Raw genomic sequence first — 23,352 nt, forward strand, 5'->3', positions numbered from 1 at the left:
AGTAAAAATTTATACAGGTTGGGCCAACATCCCTGCAGAGATTCAGCCGAAGTAAACAAAATTTATTCGTTCGTACTATATGCCCTGTGATTTTTTTTCTTTTCATGTTTCGATAAAAATGAAAATATCAGAGTTTTTCAAAGTTGGTTTATGATTTTCATTGCGTACGTCGCGGAGCACTTTCAAAAGCTTCGCGGAGCACGATCTGAAAACCCCTGACTTAGATAATAAATTGCAATCACAAAAATTTGACAAAAATGTCATTTTTTCCCAAATTGGGTTGATTTGTAATTGATTTTTTTTTCATTTTTTTTCCTCCTGAAAAATAAGGTTTTGAATATATTTCAAGTTTTGAAATGAATTACATTAGGTTTTAGGCAAGGTTTCCAAAAAAAGCTGTGTTTTTGACAAAAAAAATTGAATTCTATGATTTTAACCCAATATTATTCTGAAACGGTTTTCTGTGACGCTATTGCTATGAAATTTTATGAGGAATCATGCGAAACATCAGCAAATTGGAACATTTGTACAATTTCAATAGAAAAATCAATTTACATTACCTTGTTTTCATATTTTTAGGAATAAAAAAGAGTCAAAAATTAAAAGTCTGAAATCAAATTAAAATTAATAATATTGGAAAACTGTACAAAATTGATTTTTTTTATTTCTGTGGAAAATTTTAAAAAATTCTGTAAATTGTGATACAGATAAGGTTTTATAATTTTACTCAAAATTCTGTGATAAAACAGATTTTTCAGTGATTTCGGCATTCTGATTTAGGTTGAATTAAGATTCGTTTTACAAGCTAGTTCTCAAAAATTTTAAAAATATCTAGCGATTTTTCGAAAAAACGTCTTAGTTTCAAAAAGTCGTTTTTAGCGAAAAAAAAAATAGACTTCCGAAAAACACTGGATCGGCACGTTTTAGTCATTTCTAAGTTTTTTTTGAATGAAAATTGAAATTTTGAATTTTCCGATTTTCGGCCAATTTACAAAACAAATATGGTAGGTTATCTAGGTAAACTTAGGTAAACTTTAAGATGACATTTTTTCCCATACATCCATTGCCACCCTGATGTATGTTTATACATTTGTCTATTCCGATAAAGCTTCCAGAAAATTCTGTTTTTTTTTTGTTTGTTCAGGTTTCACGCTCGTAGAGACTTGAAGACGAGAGGGGCTGAGCAGAGCAACAAATACACTTTTTCATTTTGAAATTGCCAGATTGCCCGGTTTTTTAAAGAAAAAATTGACTAAAGTCCGGATTTTATTGAATACAACCTGGACTTTGCCCAGATTTATTCACTTTATCCGCTTGAACAAAAAAAAAATGCAAATTGTGATGGGAAAATTTCTGTTTATGCGTCCAAAACGATTTTTTTTCAACAAGTTTCATGACAATAATCATCAAAGTCTTTTTGAAAGCCTAAAATACGATTTAAAAACTGCTGCTGAGTTATGATAAAAATATTTGACTTTAAAAACGAAAAATAGAATACACACATATAGGATCTCAATGAAACTTCATGTTTCTTCCAAGGTTATAATGGCTAGCATTTTACTAATGCTATCATCACCAGCCCACAGAAAGAGTACTATGTATGCCGTGATCGAGACTCGAGCTTAGAAGATTTGAACGCTATCCTCTAGGCCACGGTCGGCGGCGGGTTCAAATTTCTTTTTCTTGCTTCGTGTTTTCAGGGTGGCCATAACTTTTTCATTTTGAAATTCCCGGTTTTTATTGTGTTATTTCGTCTAATTATGTAAAATTTTCAACTTACTTAATCGATTTTGTTATTATATCTCTTTCATATCATTTAACATTTAGACAAATTTGACTATACTTAATGGTTTTCAACCTTTCAAAATCTTTCTACAAAACATTTTTATGTGGTTAACCACGCTGGAGTTAACAATACTACAATGCATTTAAAACATGATGATCAATGGATGTTTTTGAATCATGCTCTCAAAAAATTAAAAAAAAAATGCTGTGTAAAACAGGACTTTTCAATCAATCAGTCATCTCATTAAGGCCATAGTAGAAACTAAAATGAATGAATGAGTGAAATTTTTGAAGATCATGATCACAAAAATGTATAAAGTGGTGTAAAAACCGTACTTTTCAATAATTGAACCGTAAAGAATATTTCAATCACTAAAGAAATTTTTTGAAAATTTGTTTGGAAAGATTACTTTATTTGATACATTTTGGCATCTTAAGATTATGCTCAAGGTATGAAACAGAGAATTAGTGACGAATTTTCATAGGTAGCTGTTTTTCGAACTTTTAATCAGATTTTCTAACATAAGCGCTGCGATACTTTATAAAAATATAAAAATGAAGCGATTTAATGAATTTGCTGCGATGAAGGATTTTGCTGGGTTTTATTCACATAATTTGAAAAATTGAACAGAAATCACAATTCCATTTTAAAAATTTTCGCCAAAAACGTTTTGTAAAAGTTTGTTTCATCAAATAAACCCAATTTTTTTTTTCAGAGGCCTGAAACAGAGGTTCAACATTATTGATGTGCTTCGGGGCAAAAAAAAATAATTTCATATAATTTTTTCTTCACTTTTTCTCAAATTTTTTGGATTATTGTCTGGAATTTGCTCAGAACTGCCCGGCCCGGCTACGATAAACCTTTCTTAACCTAAACCTGTCTAAAACCTGTAGTTTTGGTGATACTACGAATTGAAATTTTAAATTATTAAGTTTTGAGTAAAATTATTCATTGAAAAGAAAAACTGTTTGAAAATTTTTCTATTCTAGGTTTACAGAAACGATACTTCAAAAATAAAAAAAAATCGTCAAGTTTTAAAAATGTAATATTTCTGATATAACTAAATAACAATCCTGAGCTTTCGATATTGCAGATTTAAGTTCCATTAACATCTTTTTTTGTCTTCGATGTATAAAAATACACCCTAAAACCCCACAAAGCTATTGAAAGTGCTGAAGTATGTTGTTATGACTTTTTGGAGTAAATTTTTACTGAAATATTTTAATTTTTTTTTCCAAATTTTTGACACGAATTGGGCTAAAAGTTTGCATCTTGAAATTCTTGTTTAACTTTGAAAGAAGCCCTAACATAATAAAGCTTCAAAAACTGCTAAAGTTTTCTGCATTCATTATAGCAACTGATTCGAATAAAAAAAAAAAACATGTGAATTTCTAAAAATCAACTTAAAAACAAAATAGTTCCAGACCTCTTGATGCATTTTTTTCTTAAACAGTGCGATTGATACGAGATAGTTTCCTGATTATCACCGCAAAGTTCAGAGATATGAAATTTGTTGTTATGAAGCTACAAAAAAGACACCGTGCCATGGGTTAAACTGATTAGTGCAAAACTTATAATATGTGTTTTGTGTTCAAAACTCTTGAGATAAACACAATCATACACACTCTTGCAAGTTTGCAATAAAGTGCTCTGAATTGTGAGTTTTTTCAATCTAGATAACTCAACTCCAGTTTTTGGTTTGGTTTTACAATTAATTTAAATGAATCGGGCAAAAACTGGGATTTTTTCTTAGATTTTCTGCAAACCGGGCCGGATAGCACCTTTCCTAAATTTTTGTACATGCCCGGATAAAACCAGGCAAACTGGCAAGCCTAATCTAGCGGCAACTTAAGAGTGGCCAAAGTATTTTTAAAATTTCAAAATTTATGATTTTCTTCTCACAAAATTTTTGAACTGTTGAATTCTGACTTGAAATTTAAGTAACAGTTCTGAAATTTTTTTTGGATTTTCCCGGTTTTTAATTTGAAATTTTGGGTTTTTTTACCGGTTTTGTGGCCACCCTGTGTTTAGTAATTCCTGGATTTTGACCAAATTTGCACGGATATTGCCCAGATTTTTGGTCGACAATGTTTTAATCAAATGTCCGGACTTTGGAACAGGTTTTAAGATAAAATATTCCGGCCTGGATACGTACTGAAAAAATTCTGGCAACCTTATTCTGAGTGTTTTATTATGTGTTTTTTTTTTTCAAACAAGTAGGATATCCGATTGCATTTATGTTGCAAACAAGATTAAGAAACAAAGATATGCTTTTATACAAATCTCTTCAACGATACAGAGTGCAGCATTATTGAGTTGTTCCACTTTTAACTATAATTCATAGCAATTTATTCCGATCTAACTCGATTCTTCTTTCCTTCTTTTGCAGGTAACTGCTCATACCCATAAATGAAAGAACCCAGCTCCAAATTTAAACTGTGCCCCGGTGTAAGTTCTACCCATTTTTCACAAACCAAGGCTACACTTTTGATGACAGTTTCCTTCAGCTGGTACTTTTACGATCACATTCTTCGAGCATTTAGGTATCGTGCCAGCCAGAGTAGCTTCCATCGCACGAGACGGATGCACGGAGCGAAAAACCTGTGCGGATGTGAGTTATTTAAGTGCTTGGTGCTGCCGGGCGGGAAAAAGGCAATTCAAAATCAATTTCAGTAGCGACGAACGGCAGCTAGCAAGTTTTATACTTTTATATATTTATGTTTTCTTTTTTCCGTTGTTGTTGTTGTTGTTGTCGCTTCTTTGTGGATCCTATCAGGCGGCAACAAATTCATGATTCCTTCTCGTATGAGAAGTTTCCGCAGAATGCTTTTGGCACCGAACGAACAACGTTTCACCACCCAAATGGTTGCATGCACGGAAAACATTCCGGCCTCCCGGTATTGACAATATTACCATACTCCCGACCTTCCTTCCACCATTTGGGGTTCCATCATTTTGGTTTGGTACTGAAATTTCCCCCGGGTGAAAGTGTGCTTTATATTGAAAAATTTTCAGCCCTCATCATTTCGTCAGGTGGTATTTTTACGTGTGCGCTGAGCCGTCGTGCTCATACGATGAGAAGTGCAAATACGAGCAGCAAATTTTATCAGGAAAATTGGAAACGTTTTTGGAAATTGCTTCTGGTTCCAGGTGAGCACGAATAAATAGGAAGTTGAAACGGTGGGAATATTACATTTTTTTATGCTTCAGGTAGCTTAAGTTTTTGCATGAAGAACATCGATTGGTGCACCAAATGATTGTTAACTTGAATTTTAAATGCAAAGAATTTCTGTTTTCCTTGATGCTACCTGGAACTCTGTATTTATTTCGAAACTCATACATTTCATACAAATTTTTTCTCATGATTCGTGAACTTATGAAGCCAATGAAGGTATAAAGTCTGCTTCATTTAATATTGAAACAAATTCTTTTGCTCATTGTGGCGCTCCTAGTGGACGGATTTGGAAACTTTTTTCACCCACGTGTCGGGAAATTCATTACCTTTAACCATGTATTTATGTCATAATACCAAACGATAGCATTTTGTAAACAACCGCCATGGAAGCCGAACAGAGAGATCAAATTGTGCACAGTTTTCTTGAAAATCCATTGTTGTCGGCATCGAAGCTAGCTAAACTAAGGTTGCCAGAATTGTTTTCACTATCATCCGGGCCTAGCAATTCCGGGCATTTTTTCAAAAAAACCTGGCAAAATCCGGGCATGGATTTCAATTTTTCAAATCCAAAAACTGGGCAAAAACCGGGCAAAATTTAGGTGTTATTATATATAAAAGCAAAGAAAAAATGCAAAAAAAAATCGAAATTAATATTTTATTAATGTAATTGCAGACTTCCAACAACTTTTCGGAACACTTAAATATTTAAAGGTTTATAAAAGTAAATTTGAAACAACCGTTGAAGATTTCCATACCGATAACCGATTTTGCTGAAACGTACTCAGAAACTTTGGTTTTTTTTTTGTTTCTTTGTAAAAATTGTTAAAAAATCCGGGCAATATCCGGACTTTTTTCACGATATCCGGGCAACCGGGCCGGACTGGACTTTCTCGAATTTTTGCATCAAATATCCGGGCAAACCCGGATAAAACCGGGCAATCTGGCAAGCTTAAGCTAAACAGCTTAAAATGCCCAGAAATACCGTATGGCGTGTTATCAAGCAGTACAAGGAAACATTGACGACGGCTCGGAAGCCGCATTCGAAGCGTCGGAGTGGAACTGTCGACCGGAAACTGCGTGAGAAAGTCATCAAGGCCATCAAGAGGAACCCCAATCTTTCAGACCGCGATTTGGCCAATAAGTTCCAGGCCGCTCACAGTACGGTGCGACGAATTCGTCTCCGGGAAGGAATAAGGTCATTCCGAGCCAGCAAACATCCAAATCGGACGCTGAAGCAGAACAATGTGGCCAGAATCCGTGCTCGAAAGCTGTACGACCAAGTGCTGACCAAGTTCGACGGATGTATTCTGATGGACGATGAGACCTACGTGAAGGCGGACTTTGGGCAAATCCCAGGTCAAAAATTTTATTTGGCGACGGCTAGGGGGGATGTACCTGCAAAATTTAAGTTCGTGTTTGCGGATAAATTCGCCCGCAAGTACATGATTTGGCAGGGGATATGCAGTTGTGGACAGAAAAGGGTGTGCGCCGCCTAATGTGCCGTATTTCGGGAAAAGTACGAGAATTTCTTCGAAACAGCAATGAATAATTTTTTTAATTTTTTTATGAAAGAGTAAAGAAAATGCTACATTTGTATGAAAAACAAATTATGAATTCGTTAATAAATGACTGAACTACACGCAATTGTTTGTGTTCCAATATTAAATGAAGCAGACTTTAGTCATAATTTCAGAATTACAACCAATCTTCATTGCCATTACTATTTGAACTTTAAGAAGCAGCTTTCATTTGAAGAAGCTCTTCTTGATGATGAAATTCCATTTGAAAACGATATATATGTATGTACCAATAAACAAAAAAATCAACTTTTTTTCAAAACAAATTTCTTTAATTCTACAAAGTTTAGCAAAGCACACCAGGTCGGCTATTTTATAATACATTAACGATTCATTTGGTGGCCAGGTATTGAAAACCTATCTGATTGCCTTGAGATTGATGTTTACACTTGAGCATGAACTCCTGGAAATCGGTTTGTAAAATAATTGTTTTATCAATTGATTCAGCTCACCTAATGTTTTCATAATAAAAAAAAAAGAATTTTATCTTGAGTCAGAAAAAACTGGAATCTTATGCCTGGATTCGACCAGACCGAACTGAACGCCAATTTGAAAAAAATTGAGTTATCTATGGCAGTGGATGCGAAACATGATAAACTACCTGCCCAATGAAAATCAGAACATTTTTCCAATTTTTTCAGATTTTATTAGAAAATTTCAATGTTGTAGACAGTGGAAATGGCAAAAATGCGTTGCGCCAAAGTGAACTGAGAGCCACCTTAGAGGTAAAGACAAAAAGTCTGTTTTGGTCATGAAAACTGATTTTGTGCGAAATATTCTTATGTGTGTTGGTTTTTCCGATTCAAAACAGTTCTTCGGCTTGCCTCGAACTAATTTCTCATAAATTAAATGATAAAAAACGTTCCCGTGGCTAAAAAACTTTATATTTCGGATTGTAAGCATTTGTTAAAATTTCGCTCCGCCAGACTGAACCGAATCCCTTGAGTATTGTATTCCAATTTACTCAAGAGGATGTTAGAATTTTTAACATTTAACGATGAAAGATACTTTATTTTATTGCTTACTGTCGTTCAGAACGCAACCGGTAAGTAACAATCAAAGATATTTCGGACTTAAAAAGTGCGAAATTTGTATGGCTCGGTTCACTCTGGCTCAACGAAAAAAAAACATTTTCCAAGCATCACCCATACTCGTTGGGTGCTGCTCGTAAAGCGCCTATTAGTAGGCTCCTACGTTTAGAACAAATTGCCCAGTCAAATGATAGCGCATGGCAATTTTTTCAAACATTTTGGTTCGACAAGAGTGAACTGGGTGCAAACATATTGCTATAAAAATTCAGTTTACGGCTTATTGTGTAATCAGAAATCGACAAGTATATGCTCGTCGGCTTTATAAGAGTCTAAATGTGATGGTAAAATGATTAAATAAGATACCTTATGAAATAGTATCGATTGGTAGGGCTGTGAACTTTGAACTCGATTTTCTCGAAATCAAGTTTATGGCGTTCAGTTCGGTCTGGTCGAATCGCGACCAATAAAGATGAGTTGGACTATATATTATGTTTGTTGGTTTGTTTGTTTGTTTGTTTGTTTGTATGCACCTTATAAAAATCCACACCGCTTAACCGATCAGCCTGAAATTTGGTACAGTGATGTTTTTGGATCAGGGTAATGTTTTAGTTATAGTTTTGAGCCCTTCCCACCTGATAAAAGGGACCCTCCCATACAACTTTCGTTTTTATTCCCACGAACCAAAAGTCCTGGCACCCATTTTGTCTACCAATTTTCGTTTCCTTTGGCGGGGTTGTTTTCACCATCACCATCATGGATGGGTCAGGCATAAGAAACGGCCATCCAGAGTTCACATGTACTGGACAGCAAATCAAAGCCTGCTAATGATTAAAAATTTAGTAGCAAAGTTTTTGGCGGGCCTTTTTTCGTCTACTGTTCGTAGCATAGGGCACAAGCACGTGATTCTTTGATGAAATAGTAAGTCTACTTTTGGGGTTTAAAAAAACTTATTGCCTGTTATGAATATATTGATTAGAACAGTGGTTTTCAAAGCGGTTCCAACTGTCGCTGGGGCGTTGAGAGTCAACAAGAATGTGCAGTAAGTAAAGCAGGGATACGATTCATCTTCATTATGAATTGAATTCTTCAGTTGAATAACTATTTGGGAATAAAAACTAATGTTCCAGCTTTAAGGAACCGACCATTTTCATATTTTTGGAATTCATCATAGGGAAAGAAACTAAATTAAGGGTTGTGAGTTGAAGGCTGCAATCTCAATGCATTGATTGCCGTGTAGAAATTTATTTAAAAGGTAGGTTAGACCATTAAACTTGCATATTCTGGAAAAAAGTTGAAACCAAATCCAACGCATAAAACTTTTTAGCAATTAAATTTGAAGTTGTTATTTCTATACAATTTAATTTCATCGTTCACTTTATAAATTTTGAGTTATTGTTGGTCATCAATGTGTTCAATTCTACCATCCAATTATGATTAAACAAAAGCCTTTAGTAGTGCAAATTAATACGAATGATTTCTAAGGATTTTTAAATTGATCACTCTTCATGATAATTAATGGAAAAGTTGTGTCAAAGAATAGAAAAATTTAAATGTAACACAAATAATTTTTACATAACATTTCAGAATGGGTAATTTCGGTTCCGAGTTGATGTGTTTTTTGATAACTGAAAAAACTATTAATGGAACTTTTAACATCTAAAACAACTTATCATACTCATCATAAGTAAAAAATTAAACTTTATTATACTACTCTATGAGAAATCATTCATCTTAAAAAGTGGGATAAAGAGGTCGTGTACATATGTTTACCAGGTTAAGATATTGGATTTTCATTGGATAACACATGGCCAAGATGAAAAATACATTGTTATTATTTTAAAAAAAAGGCTAAATCTATTCAAGCTTTCCAGGTTGATAAGGTGGTCAGGAAACTCACGTAGTTGATGTCAAAACGTTTAACCCAAAATCCTGGCAATATCTGAGCAAATTTGGCCAAAATCACGGAATTATTCATAAACGATCAAGAAGAAAACACTTTAAATATTTTTTTTCATCAATTTACATCAGCGGATGTATTTCAGATTTCCAAAACAAGTCAGGATAAACTTGCCATAAAAAATTTCCTTTTTGAACGTTTAAATGGAAAATTGTAAAAACTCAATTTAATTTTATGCTATATTTTATAAATAAAGTGAATTAATCTGGGTGAAGGCTTTTTACAAAGAAATCCGGGCAACCGGGCCAGATTGGATTTCCCTCAAATTTCGTGTCAAATATTCGGGCAAGTCTGGATGAATCCGGGCAATCTTGAAAACTTAGTTTAAAATGTTTTTCGTGATTCGATGAATAGGAGTCAAAAGAAATTATTTTAGTCAACCTCATAGCTATAAGTTTTTGAATAATATAAAAACGATAAACTTTGTTAAAAATTCAATCAAAACTTTAAAATGGCTAACAAAACTTACAAAGCTTACATGGCCAAACATGGCCAAATTTGTTAAAATGATGAATAAAGAGCTTTCAAAATTTTGAAAAGTCAAATCAATTTTCATTTATATTTTAGGTGAACCCGAGCAAGGCCGGGTAAATAAGCTAGTTTATTATAAACTTTATTATATGAATGAGTCGATTAGAGCAAGGTTGCCATATCACAAAAAAATCTGTAATTTCACAGAATTTAGAGCAAATTTTTAACACAGAATCTGTGTCACAGAACACAGAATTTTGAAATATTCACAGATTTCACAGAATTTTTGAATATTGAATGGATTTCCAAAACAATATTTTTCTGGCCAATATAAAATTTAGATTTCTTACTTTGACATGTATGATATGATTTTTAATGTAAACTGAATTTTCCCTATTGAAATATAAAAAAGACCCCATGAGTTTTCAATTATATTATAGAAATAATAACACAGAAATCCATCACAGAATTTGTACATCAATGTACAGTTTCTTTTGCTAAATATCTTATTTAAAGCTCTGACTATGTCGTTACCTTCAAAAGTTGTTTGGAACAATATGAATCTTAACGCGCACATTCAAATATTCATTCAATAATACCTACTAAAGAATTGAATTTTTGTGATAAAAAAAAATTAAAAATTGAGTTTAGAGAATCGATTTTTTAAAAAAATCCTTAAAATTGTTTTATTATTGCGTCCAAAACGAAATTTTTTGAGCAAGTTTTATAAAAATAATCATAAAGGGTTTTTTGAAAGTCTAAAATACGATTCAAAATCTGCTGATGAGCTATGATGAAAAATTACAACAATCTAATAAAACATGATCAACCGGGGTACGAAACGATAAATACATCTAAGAAAAAAAACTTAAGTTTATCATGACAAATTTAGTTTTTTTCCCAAATTTATTTATCTTGTTGCTTCCCGGTTGATCTTGTTTTAATCTTATTTTATCAGTTTCTTCTTTTACATAAAATGTGAAAAAATATTTATTAAATAACAATAGGTTTAAAACCTGACTGCACGCAAAAGTAAAAAAAAGTATTAATTGAAAAAATATGCAAAATTGAGACGATAAAAATGACTAAATCTAGCAATGAACAAATTTTTTAAAAAATAATTGATAACGTGAAACAGCCATTTCCAATTAACTCTTGACTGTATGGCTTTCAAAATGGATATTCAGCAATTTTATAACACAACTGATATAAATATGTATGTTTTCTCAGCCCTTGCAAAATTTCGCTTATCATTGTGGAAACAAGTTAGGCCGGAACAAATTTCAAATCCTTCTTTTGTCACTCGGAGTTGGAATATTGCGGAGGGGGGGTTGATAATAGAAAATAATGCGAATAGCAAATAAATCGGAAAAAATATCCTTGCACATACTATATCACTGCACAAAACCTATTAATGAAGTAATTTTTTATCGAAAAATTCAATCAAACCAAGAATACAAAAGGTGAAATAACTCCCATCTTTCACAATTTATTTTTCGGTCTTGTAATCTTCCGGATATTTGTATTATTTTTCGAAATTAACATATAATACTTCAAACTTTATTTATTTTCCCCTATCAGGCTTTTTGGTAATTTAAAAGGGGGGAGGGGCTTGATAAAAGAAAGAATTGATATTTGTTCGAGCCGTATTTGAATGTTTTAAAATTTTAATTCTTTTATTTGAAACTTGATCAAGATTGTAGTTTTGAGGAGCCATAACTATATTTTTTTTGTGTTGTTTTTTTTTGGATTAAACTGGGAATGGTATAAGATTGAGAAAAATTTGTCATAAACTGCAATTTATCCAAAAAAAACTTCGTTTGAATTTAGATTAATACACAAACAATGGCCTTGAATAACCCAATTATTTCCAATTGTTAAAAATATTAACTTGAATTTATCAGCCTTATCGGTGAAAAAAGATCTCCTTTTTTGTAGGGACTTCTAAAGATTATGAGATTTTTTTTTATAACTGATCAACTTTTCTGAAGACTACAATTAATGTTGACTCCAATGAAAAAAATTATGAATTTTTATTTTGTTAATTTTTCCCAACTCTGCAAAAAAACGAGAATTGTTACGATATAAAAAAAAACATTTAACCAAACTGAATCTATGAAATTTTAAAGCAAAAGTTAAATCGTTTTGCAGTCTTCAACAAATTTTTTAAATGATTTAAACTATTTAATATCAAATACTCAAGGACTTTCTTAAGTGATATAAAAAACAAAAGAAATATCATCTATTAAAATTACTAAAAACTGTAGGTTTTATATTTTTTAAAACGTTGTATTGAAACTACAATATCTAGGCCTTTATTGAATGGAAGTTAAAAAATATATTTAGAATCAGTTTTTTAAATTTAGTTTTGTTAGTTCATCAGTTATGGGTGATTGAATTTATTCAAAATTGGCCAATTTTAAAATTTCCACCGACGACTCAAGAGGTGATAGACCAAATTTGCCAAAAGATTCAAATTCAGGACGCCAAAATCAGTTATTTCAACACAGGCATAAAAAATGCTGTTCTTTAGTGCTATCATTAAATTCTTCAACGTTTTGAAGCTGGAGTTTTAAGCCGAAAAGATATTTCCAGTTGATGTTATGCCTTTTTCAAAGTTTAATATACTTATTTTGTAGTGGTTACCGCTTGGCGACAAAACTGTTAAAATATTACAAAGGCAAATTTTTTTTATTGAAAAATATCGATCAGTGCACTAAATGGTTGTAAAACTTATTAATGCTAAGGAAGTATTTCCTAATTATTTCGACACGCTTCGCAATTTATTCGTTAATATATTTAGATTCAAATTTAAATTATCATATATCTACCTACTTGGCCCTAATTTAATTTCAATCTGCCATCACTCTTCTATTGTCAAGTAACGTCCGGCAAACGAAAACAAATCTACCATCGTCTCAGTTTTCCATTAGAAACTAAGAAAAAAATTGTCCCAGTCCCATATTGCTAAGGCGCATCCATCAGACTGCAATTTATCATCGGAAGCTTGCCAACATTTCCACCTTTTTCGCTCAGCAGCAGCAACAGCAAAGATGACAGGTTTCGCTAAGCCAAAGCACATTCCACTTTTCCACTTGGCAATACTTTCTTTCTTTCTCGGCTGTCTAGTCTGGTTGAGTAGAGTTTTCTACTAGGGGTGGTGGCACATTTGTTGTTTTTGCTTCTGTTGTCTGTTGTTGTTGTGTAATGTTTACCTCTATCTCTCGGAGATGAAAATGATGGCACAGTTTTTCCGAGAAATTTTCCTGTTTCTTCCGTCCTATTACATTACCTACCGTATATTTTCCTCGCTCAAAGACTGTGGCGTCCTGTCACTTTGGGTCTGTTCTACAAGAGAAAGTACAACACGGAGGCAGGTTTTATTTATGCCTGGCGCTTTCGTTTCTGCGAAAAATGTTGCTAGGGATGATACCCGACCGACGAGAATGCCACATTTGTGTGGGTGACTACTCAGTTGAAATAGATGTGACCTTAGAGATTTCGGACGAATCAGGATGATTGAGATGGAATTATGTTGAATTCAAATAGCAACAACATTCCGAAAACGTGTGAGACATTAGTTTAAAGAAAAACTACTAACTATTCACAACTTGAAAGGAGCATGAAGATAATCTTTTTTTTCTAAATTTAGATTTGTAATTTGTAAGTTTAACTTTTAAATATTAAACTTGTAACACTTTGTTGAGACGATTCTTATACAGTTGGAGAAATCTGTTTTTTTTGCTTAATATAACGTTTATTAGGTATTTAACTTAAGAGAAATCTGATAAAACATCAAAATTTAGACGAATATTTTGAGTTCAAGTGGCCCCAGAGAGTGACTCCAGAGATTTATTCGTCTTTTTATTTCTTCTCAACACTAACTTAAGAAGACAACGAGCTCTTCCATTTCAACAAAAAAAGGATACTACCATATCAATATTAGACAATTTTAATTGACTTAGAAAACCAAGGGCTTGTGATATAGCTCAGTTGGCAAATCAGTTGTTCCCTGAGCCGATGAGCCCAAGAGTAAACATCGATCACAGTTGTACCGGATTAGTTATTCATTGACTGTCCGCCAATTGCATCGTCGAATGACTTAAGGGGGGAGTAGGGTCTAACGGGTAAAAAACACCATTTTCACGATTATTTTTCAGAGCTATCATTCAAACAAATGTATTCAAATGTTTTGCATTATACAAAGCATTGTTAAAGAACATTTAGTAATTTTTTCGTAGAAAAATATTGAAAAATGAGCCGGTGACGGAGCACTTTCGAGGATACCTTTAAGAAAACAAGATTTGCAGTGGACACTGTATCTCAGCACAGAATCATCTGAAGTCAAAAAAAACAGAGCAAAATATTTTCAATACATGTTTTTCTGGACCCCAACGTTTTACTTAACTTAAAAAAAAATTTACGAAATTTTTGTGGCTGTTTGAAGTAAAAACTACGATTTTTCACGTAAAATCTCCCCAAAGTAAAAAAAAAAAGAAAATCGTTGGGGTTTGGTATTTTATATGTAGAAAATATGTTCCAAATTTGAAAAGAACCGGTGAAGTTGTTTTCAAATGACGATGTCCACCGACTTTAAAAATGTGCTTTCGAGAAAAACGCGTTTGAAGTTTCTACTCTTGCTTACTTGCAGTATTAGATAAGAGGAGATAAAGTCCTATAATTTCTACAGTTTTGCTTCGATTGACTTGAAAATTTGACACAAAATCCTTGAAATGTTTTACAATAAGAAAGTAAAAAAATTAAAAAATCGATTTTTTGAAAGTGTTAGACCCTACTCCCCCCTTAAAAAAGTTACAACGACTAAAATCGAAACAAAAAAAAGACTTGAAAAACATTTGCCTATCACGAGATTAAGGTTTAAAATAGGGTTTTTAGCAAAGGAAATAAGATTTTCCATTTGAATGTATCAATTCACAGCAAATGATACATTTTTTTTGTAACTATCAATTATATTTAAAAATTTTCTACTTGTTTGGAAATATCTTGTATAGGTAAGAATGGGAATACTTGATCCTGTTTTCTTATTTTCATCATATCTGAAAAAATTAGCAGATCGCCGTCTTCCCGATATCATTTAACTACAAGTTTATATGTTCCAATAAATAGAACGATACAAGATCCGTAGATGAACCGGTTTCGTGAAACGAAAAAAATTGTGATATTTTGAATGTTGAAGGAGACTTGATCCTTTATGCATGATCCCCTAGGCCATGGTTGGCCAATATTTTCAACAGGCGGGCCAAATTTCAGAACTAAGATTGGCTCGCGGACCAAACAACAAATTGTTCTGGAGTATTCAAAGAATACAAATAATAACAGATTTTTGGAAAAAGCTATTGATCTTAATAAGTCATTTTGGTCCCCTCATATTTTTACTAATTTTGCTCCATTTGATATTTAGTAGAAATATTACGCAGTACGAAATGAATTATCCCTCCCAACTTACGTTTGTACGTCAATCTTTTTATGTAATTTAAAACCTTCTCGGCTTATTCATCCCAGAAATAACAAATCACGTGTCTACAATGGACGTTTAGTCAATTTTAGGGTCTCCAAATAAAAATAACCGCCCATTTTCCAAAGTTTCCAGACAAATTTGAAAAAACAAATTAAAAAAGTAGCAGAATGGAATTATTGAAAAAAAAATATTAATAAGCTTTTGAAATTTAAAAGAATAAATTGTTCAAGGAAGTTTCGTTACATCATCAATAATATTGATTTTTCAAAGTACGGACCAAAGTTGCCGAAATCACAGAAAAATCTATAACTTTATAGAATCACAGAATCTGTGTCACAGAACACAGAAATTTGAAAAATTCACAGATTTCACAGAATGTTTGAAGTTAATATGGATTTCCAAAATTTAAATTATTTTGCCCAATATAGAATTTAAATTTTTTACATGGAATTAAAAAAGAATGCTAAGATTGGTAATTTTTAATGATTGTACCTTACGTAAATGTAAAAAAAACCCAACTTATCATGAATTTTCAATAAGATTAAAGGTTATAGCATCACAGAACGCAATCACAAAATTTTTGTGTAAAATCACAGAGAGTCAGATTTTTTTTTTTCAAAAACACAGAATTTATTTCGGCAATCTTGGTACGGACCTAAACTTCAATTCAATCGAATTCTCGAGTATCTCGATTTGACAAGTGTATTGGAAAAGCCTTCTGTATACAGAATGAATATGAATTAGATTATTTTCATAATCATTGCATCTTTTTGAAATAATAATTTTGCTAAAAAAAGTCGTTTTTATGAGAGATTTCTCAGCACAGGTTGTAGTTGAATTCTACTACCAAACTCTAAATTCTGTCTAGTTTTCCATTATCAATGGTCATAAATACAGAGCACGTTGCCAATTAAAAGATATTCGGAAATGGTTTAATTTTCGTAGATATACCCTTTTCTGTTGAAGCTTAGCAAAAAATAACAAATTGGAATACAGTACAGAGCAAACTATCACTTAGTTTGCCAAAGTTAGTAAATTTTGATGGATGAACGAAGTTGTTGAAGTAGCATTCAAGTTACGGAAGGTTGAATTTGTTGTAAAAGTATAATTTAAATTATAATGTTGATATTATTTGGTGATTTTTTAACGATTTTTAAACGATTTGGATACGATCTTACATTTTTTCTGAGGCAACCCGACTAGAGTTCGCTTGAAGGCTCTTCATACCAATGATATGTAATCATAAAAACCCAATCGGAAAACATTGAAAAATGTGTAATAGAATTTACAAATAATGTGTCAAATGTGTCAAACCGTATAATTGTACGTAATCGTTATTGCTTTTTATTCATTGACGGTAGCTTTTTTGGTAAAATTATATGAGGCCCTCAGAACCTAAGGAGCATAAGTGAAAACATGATTGATTTTTAGTAAAAAATACCAAACGATTCTCCATGTTTCTAGTTATGTTTGGTGATTTTTTTTTAATTTTTAAAGTTTATCGTTTGAGAGAAAATTGTAAATGTTCGAAAAATGTATGGAAAATGGCAAAACACAATAATTTTAAATCTTTTTTTTTCTCGAAATTAGTTTTTATACACTTTTACCCCTTTGACTTTTATCAATTCAAAGAGATTTTCAGATCTTTATTTTGAATTTAGTTATTGTAGACTCAGGTATATTTATAAAAATGATGTATGCAAACTAAGAAAAACGTTCAATTCTTAGAACATGATTTTTCCAAAAAGAGCTTCGCGGGCCACAAAAAGCTGGTCGCGGGCCATGGTTTGGCCACCCATGCCCTAGGCTTTGACAAAAATCAAGCAAAATCGAAAGATAAATGACTGTTTTTGGCCAAATTAGTTTTCATTTCACAGTTTATAAGTGTCAGACAGAAAGCATTCTAAAAGTCTGTCTACTAACCTTTTTTCATTTTAATATGTGTTGATACAGGGCAAAATCGACGAAGGACGTACCGAATTCGAAGAGAGGACCCACTACCGGAGATCGTCAAGAATGTGGATAAAACGTTGAAGGACTGTGGGCCTATCATGGGGTTTGAGCCGATCGCCTTGAAAGTTTCTGCCCCGATCGTTCCTAGAATCAAAGGTTTACCTAAGATTCACAAACCAGGGAATGAGTGAGGGAGATAATATCCGATGTAAACGCGCCTACCGAGAAAGTGGCTTAGTGGTCATTGGACGAGTTTAAAAGGATGCCGAAACTTTTTAAAACGAGATAAGTAACCAACACACTTGAATAAGTCAACAAACTTCAAGCGCCGGGAGGTATCGAAAAGGACGAGATCACGGTTTCTTTTGATTCAGCTTTGTTTCCAAGTGTTTCCGTTAAAGAAGCTTCTAATATGTTAGAAGATTGGTTGCTTCAACAACACAATGAGAGGCACTTGGAAACTTTAAGTTAAAAACTACAAAAAATTGGTGGACTTGTGTATGGGACAAACTTTCTTCAAATTAAGAGATTTGTTCTATAGACAAACAAATAGGGCACCAATGGAATACCTTCTGTCTCCATTCTTGTGTGAACTGTTTATGGCTCATTTGGAAAAGACTCTTGAAAATCAAGATTTATTACCCGAAAAATGGTGAACATACGTCGATGACTTTTTTGTGTAGAAAACAAATTTTTATTTGAAGAACTTTTAACATCCATAAACGGTTTGCATAAGTATATCAAATTCACTTGCGAAATAGAAGAAGACAGGAAATTACCTTTCCTGGATGTTCTGGTAAGAAGAGATGAAGGCATATTCCAATTCGAAATCTATAGAAAGCCGACGAATACCTTACGGTTAATACCGTACACCTCCATTCACTCGTTCCATCATAAGATGGCGGCGTTCCACCACACCACGCGTTCCATCGGATGAACTCCATTCCTCTCTCAACTGAAGGAAGAGAATAGGAGCTTCAATATATTTTCAAACGACTAATAAAAATGGATACCAAAGTAGATCCATTCAAGCCTTCATAAGGAAAATCATAAAATTGCTTCAACCGAAATTTGTCACTACTTAATTAAAACTTTTTTTAGTTAAAATATTTTCAACAAAATTCAAGGGAGTTCAAAGAGTAGCAAAGCACAACGGGTCAGCTTGTATTATATGAATATAACAAACATATAATCAATTAAAACAAATTTGTTTGTTCCTATTTTTATTTGAGTTTGTTTTATTTATTTTTGACTTATTAGAAAAAACAACTGTATTTAAAGTCTCCTTCGACTTTCAGAAAGGGTTAATTTGTTTTTTTTTTCATTACATGGGATAATTTTTTGTTTAATGGTAATAAAGATTCCTCCCATTAAACGAGTTTTGACATAGGTCGATGATATGTTGTTTTGAAAAACCTATCCAATTATTGTAAAAGAGGACTCGCATCCCAAACAACTCACTTGAAGGGTATTTGAAGATGAGAAATATTTCTTCATTGATTTGAGAATACCCTCCAATGCCGAATTTAGTTCCATTTGCTGGAATGGATCTCTAATTATTCTATAAACATTGTTCGGAAGATTCCTTTTCCTTTCTCCCCGCAGGAAAAAGGGAAATGTCTAAAATAACCACAGTAACATTTCACGTGTCAAAATACCCACTTATGCCAAATTGTCTTTCCATTTGCTTGATTACTTCTCGAGTTATGTAAAAAATCGTAAGATAGGTCCCCTCCGTCCCTCTACTACCTTCTCTTTGAAAAAATGGAGGGTTACCAAACCATCATATAAATATTCTTCGTACCAAAATACAATCCAATGCACAAATTCGATTCCATTTGTATGATCAGTCCTCGAGCTATGAAACCTTTTAACTTTTGTTTGAGAGACCCCTCCCCCTTTCAGTGAGAGAGAGGTGTCCTAACGTATTCTAGGAAACTTCCCCGGCCTCCAAAACCCCCACATGCCAAGACAGATCTCATCTTATCAAGTTAAATTTTGTTTGTGTAGCAAATCTGATAAAAATTGCTTGAAAATGCTTTGAGTTGTGTCCTTAAAATGAAAATTTTGTAAATTCTGGCCCCAATAACCCAATCTTATCATGCAATTTTAATACAAAGTAGAAAATCAAAATTATAAATTGACCAAAAAATTATAACTGTGTGAATCCTTTCAAAATTCAAAAGCTCTGTGAAATCTGTGAATTTTTCAAAATTTTGTGTTCTATGACACAGATTCTGAGATGAAAACTTGCTCAAAATTCTGTGAAATTATAGACTTCGGCAACCTTGCATATACGATGTATCTTTAGCTTTACAGGTTTTTTTGTAGTTTTAAATTGGGGCTATTAAAACTTGAAAAGATGAGATTTCAACATGAGTTACTAATTTCAGCAAATGTTCATATTAAATCGAATTATGCTTTGTGTGATTTCACATTTCACACTACCAGCGAATGCTGTTCATAAAATCTCGTGTAAAGCAATTTGTTTTGAGAAGAAAAACAAACCATGTAATCAATATTAGATTGATGTCAACTATATTAACCTCCCAATGTTAAACGTGTCAACCTCGTTTAAAATCAGTAAAAAATTTCTTCAACTTTAAGGCGATACAATTTTACACGAAACGCCACCGCCATCCACCCGGCAGCACGTGTAGCTCGTAAAATGCTTAGATATGCGTACCTACCAGAAGAAAAACTCAGAGGAAAAAATAAAGATCGCCGATGAGAAGCGTGATTAAAAAGACTAACACCCTGGGTTGGTGTATATGTGGTTTAGTTAATTAGAGCGTTAAAAATCGCAGTATCTTCTAGTCTGTCGGCGAACTTATTTTTTAGGAGGTAGCTGCTTGGTTTCGGAAATTCGAGTCGGAAATTTTCCTCAGCTAGATTGTAAGATTGTAAAAACACACGGCACCTACACAGTTCTTTCATTTTTTTTCTTTCTTTCGGAAGCGCCGTGCTAATCGTTTGTTTACGCCCGGCTTGTCTGACCCGCTGACTGGTTTGTTGATGGTTTTTGACACCGGAGCCAAAATTATCCGGGTTTGAAAGGCGAGAAGTTTCTCCGGAATGAAATTTCACATAAGCTCTGACTTATATTGAGACGATTTGCCCTACACTACCCCACATTACCTTGGCTATGAATCTCCTGGGAAAATGTCTTCAGGTGGTGCCAATTTTTCGGCGAAAATATGTGCAGCAAACCCAGTTTTGCATTTTTGTCATATTTTTGAGTGACAGTTATTGTTATTGGGATGGCTGCCAAAATTTAGACATTTTTTGCGTTTTTGCTGACAGCAAGCAAAATTGCACTAGGAACTCATTCGTTTAAAAAACGTCCTGCGGATCGTTGGAAACGCAGGATCGGTTCCATTTAACTTGCAAATTAAATTTATCACCAATCATTCCGTTTTAATTGTTGAAATAAATGGAAGCTCCCCCGGTGATTGGGAGACCTAATTGTTTTCCATGGCAGCTAATGGCTCCGCTAGGGTGTGCACAATTAAAGTCGCGTTTCAGGCGTAACCCCTTGAATTGTGCCAGTTTTATATGTGCTTGCGTTTCCCGAAGATAAGACACCTTCTTTTTACGACATTTTGAAAAGATTCTCGAGGAAATCGTTTGCTTTCGGATCCGTTTTTTTTCTTAACTCACTTGGGAAAATTACTTCTTTCTCTGCGCCGGTGCTTTATTTCTGATTCTGCTGCTGAGTGAGAAGTAAAATACTAACAACAGAAGGAAAATTTAATGGAAGTGATTTCAACTCATTTCGAGTCACGTTATTTTAAATCTCTGCTCAAACGACTTTGTAGCACAAAGAAGCGACCGCAAAGCTGGGAATTTGTTGTCGTTTTATTATTTTTTTTTAATTTTCTTTAAAAACACGTAAGGTTAATTGTAATTCCATGTTTGCAAAAAAATTTTCTACATAAAGCAAAAAAAAAATAAATGGGGAGTTAAATCTGATTCAACAACTTTGCACTCCGAATGAACGACGAAATACAATGCACATAATTCAACTTGGTAGGTACCTTAAAAAAAGGGGGGGAGGGCTAGAGCGAGACTTAATTATTTAATTAAGTTTTAAATTGCTTCACCCACCGGCGCTGCTCCACACCGAAAACAAATGACGATAATTTCATCATCAAATGTGTGCGCAAACCACCCGAGATTGGACCGAACCTGCATCATCGTTTGGTTCTGGTGCTTCATTTTGCTTAAAATCAGGGAAAGGAGAAAAAAGGGACCAGGGAGAAGAAGGATGCACATTAGACCGCTGCAAGGTTTGTATGAAAATTTCAAATTCTTCAATTTTTACACCTCCCATAACTTTTTTTGGTTGTTTTTACTGCCAGAAATAGCAATAAAATTTTTGGAAGCGATCCATTCAGTCCTGAATTAGCGCAACGTGTTTTAATTTTGTATGGAAATTTGTATGGGAAAACAAAATTTTTCATTCAAAAATCGCCAGAGGTGTTTTGAAAGTTCCAAAAAATAAAACTTTGGATGAAAAATGTTCCTTGATTCTTGCAGTATATTTCATGTGAACAAAGGACAAACCTAAATTGTACCCCAGGAAAAATATTCAATGTTTTATAAAATTTTTGTTTTCAAAATTCATTTTTTAATAATGTCGTTTTTCACTGCTTGTTTGAAAGCTGTATAACAGTATGACGGAAATAAAAAATCTCAAAAAACCGCTTTGCATTGCCAGAGAATTGATTGACATATAAAGCCTTTGCAAAACATTTCATGCAATTATTAACAGCTCTAGCAAGCAAAGTCTGCCATTTTTGATTACTTTTCAATGGATTCAGATTTTTTATTTTGAAATGGTTATAACTTTTTTCATAAAATTCTTAGCTACTTGTCATGCAAGCAAAAAATGAAGCTTAAGAATAGTCAAAACTAAAAATTAAAGACCGACTTCATTTCAAGCTTATTTGAATTTTCTGGATGATTTAATGTGCAAAAATTTCTTCTTCCATACAAATTTCCATACAAAATTGAATCGCGTTGCGCTAACTCAGGAATCAACCAAATCATCTCAAATTTTACACTGATGCTTGGTGACCCAAAAGGCATCGAAAAAACATATGGGAGCAAAAAGTCATTTTTTGCAGCGGTCTAATGCACATCTGGTGCACAATTCCCTCCGATGATGACTATGATGATGAAGATGATCATCATAATGATGATTATTATTATGCTGGTGCCCCGATGATAATGATGATAAACATCCTAAGCAAAGAGAGTGCATCACCAAATGATGCTAATCAATGCAACTAATGAACTCGGTGGATTTTATGTGAGGGGAACTGTTGATGAACTGTTTCTTGTCATTTCTGTGATAAATGTTAAAATATTTATTTTACCGTTATGCTGTAAACATAAATATTAGTCCCCTATTTATTATATAAAAAGTGCTTCAACACGTTCTTCATCGATATTTCATATTTCAATGAATATTATTTTTAGAAACATAAAAATAAATTATCTTGCTGCAAAGTTTGAAGATACTTCTGACAAGTTAAAGTTAATCGACCAGAAAAATAATCGATAACGCATGTAAGAAGTGTGAACAAATTAATGAAAATAATCCATATCTGAACCTCTTTCTGTTTGGGCCAGAAAAAAAGAGTGATCCCACGGATGTGTCTCTGGAGCCACCGATGTTCAAAAACGTTGGCTAGAATCACTTTCGAGGGAATGTTCACAATTACTCTTCGATTTTTCTAAAAAGTGGTAAGTTCAGACAGTACCTTTTTCAAACTTTAAAGAGACGAACATTGTTTTGGACTATTTAGGCTTTGCAGACTGAATAAATGATGTGAACAACTTGAGATTAACATTTAACACCAGTTCCAAGGTGGGAATCGCACATATATTATCAGTGGAGCAACAATTATCGTCTTAC

General features: G+C 33.2%; 1 protein-coding gene across 4 annotated transcripts in view; it reads left to right on the forward strand.

Annotated features, from left to right (window-relative positions):
- The window catches only part of LOC129755577 (glutamate-gated chloride channel), a 339,466-nt gene that overhangs the window by 43,380 nt on the left and 272,734 nt on the right, over window positions 1-23,352 (forward strand). The gene's annotated exons all lie outside the window — the stretch shown is intronic.

Source organism: Uranotaenia lowii, chromosome 3 (genome assembly GCF_029784155.1).
Source record: "Uranotaenia lowii strain MFRU-FL chromosome 3, ASM2978415v1, whole genome shotgun sequence".
Lineage (NCBI taxonomy): Eukaryota > Metazoa > Arthropoda > Insecta > Diptera > Culicidae > Uranotaenia > Uranotaenia lowii.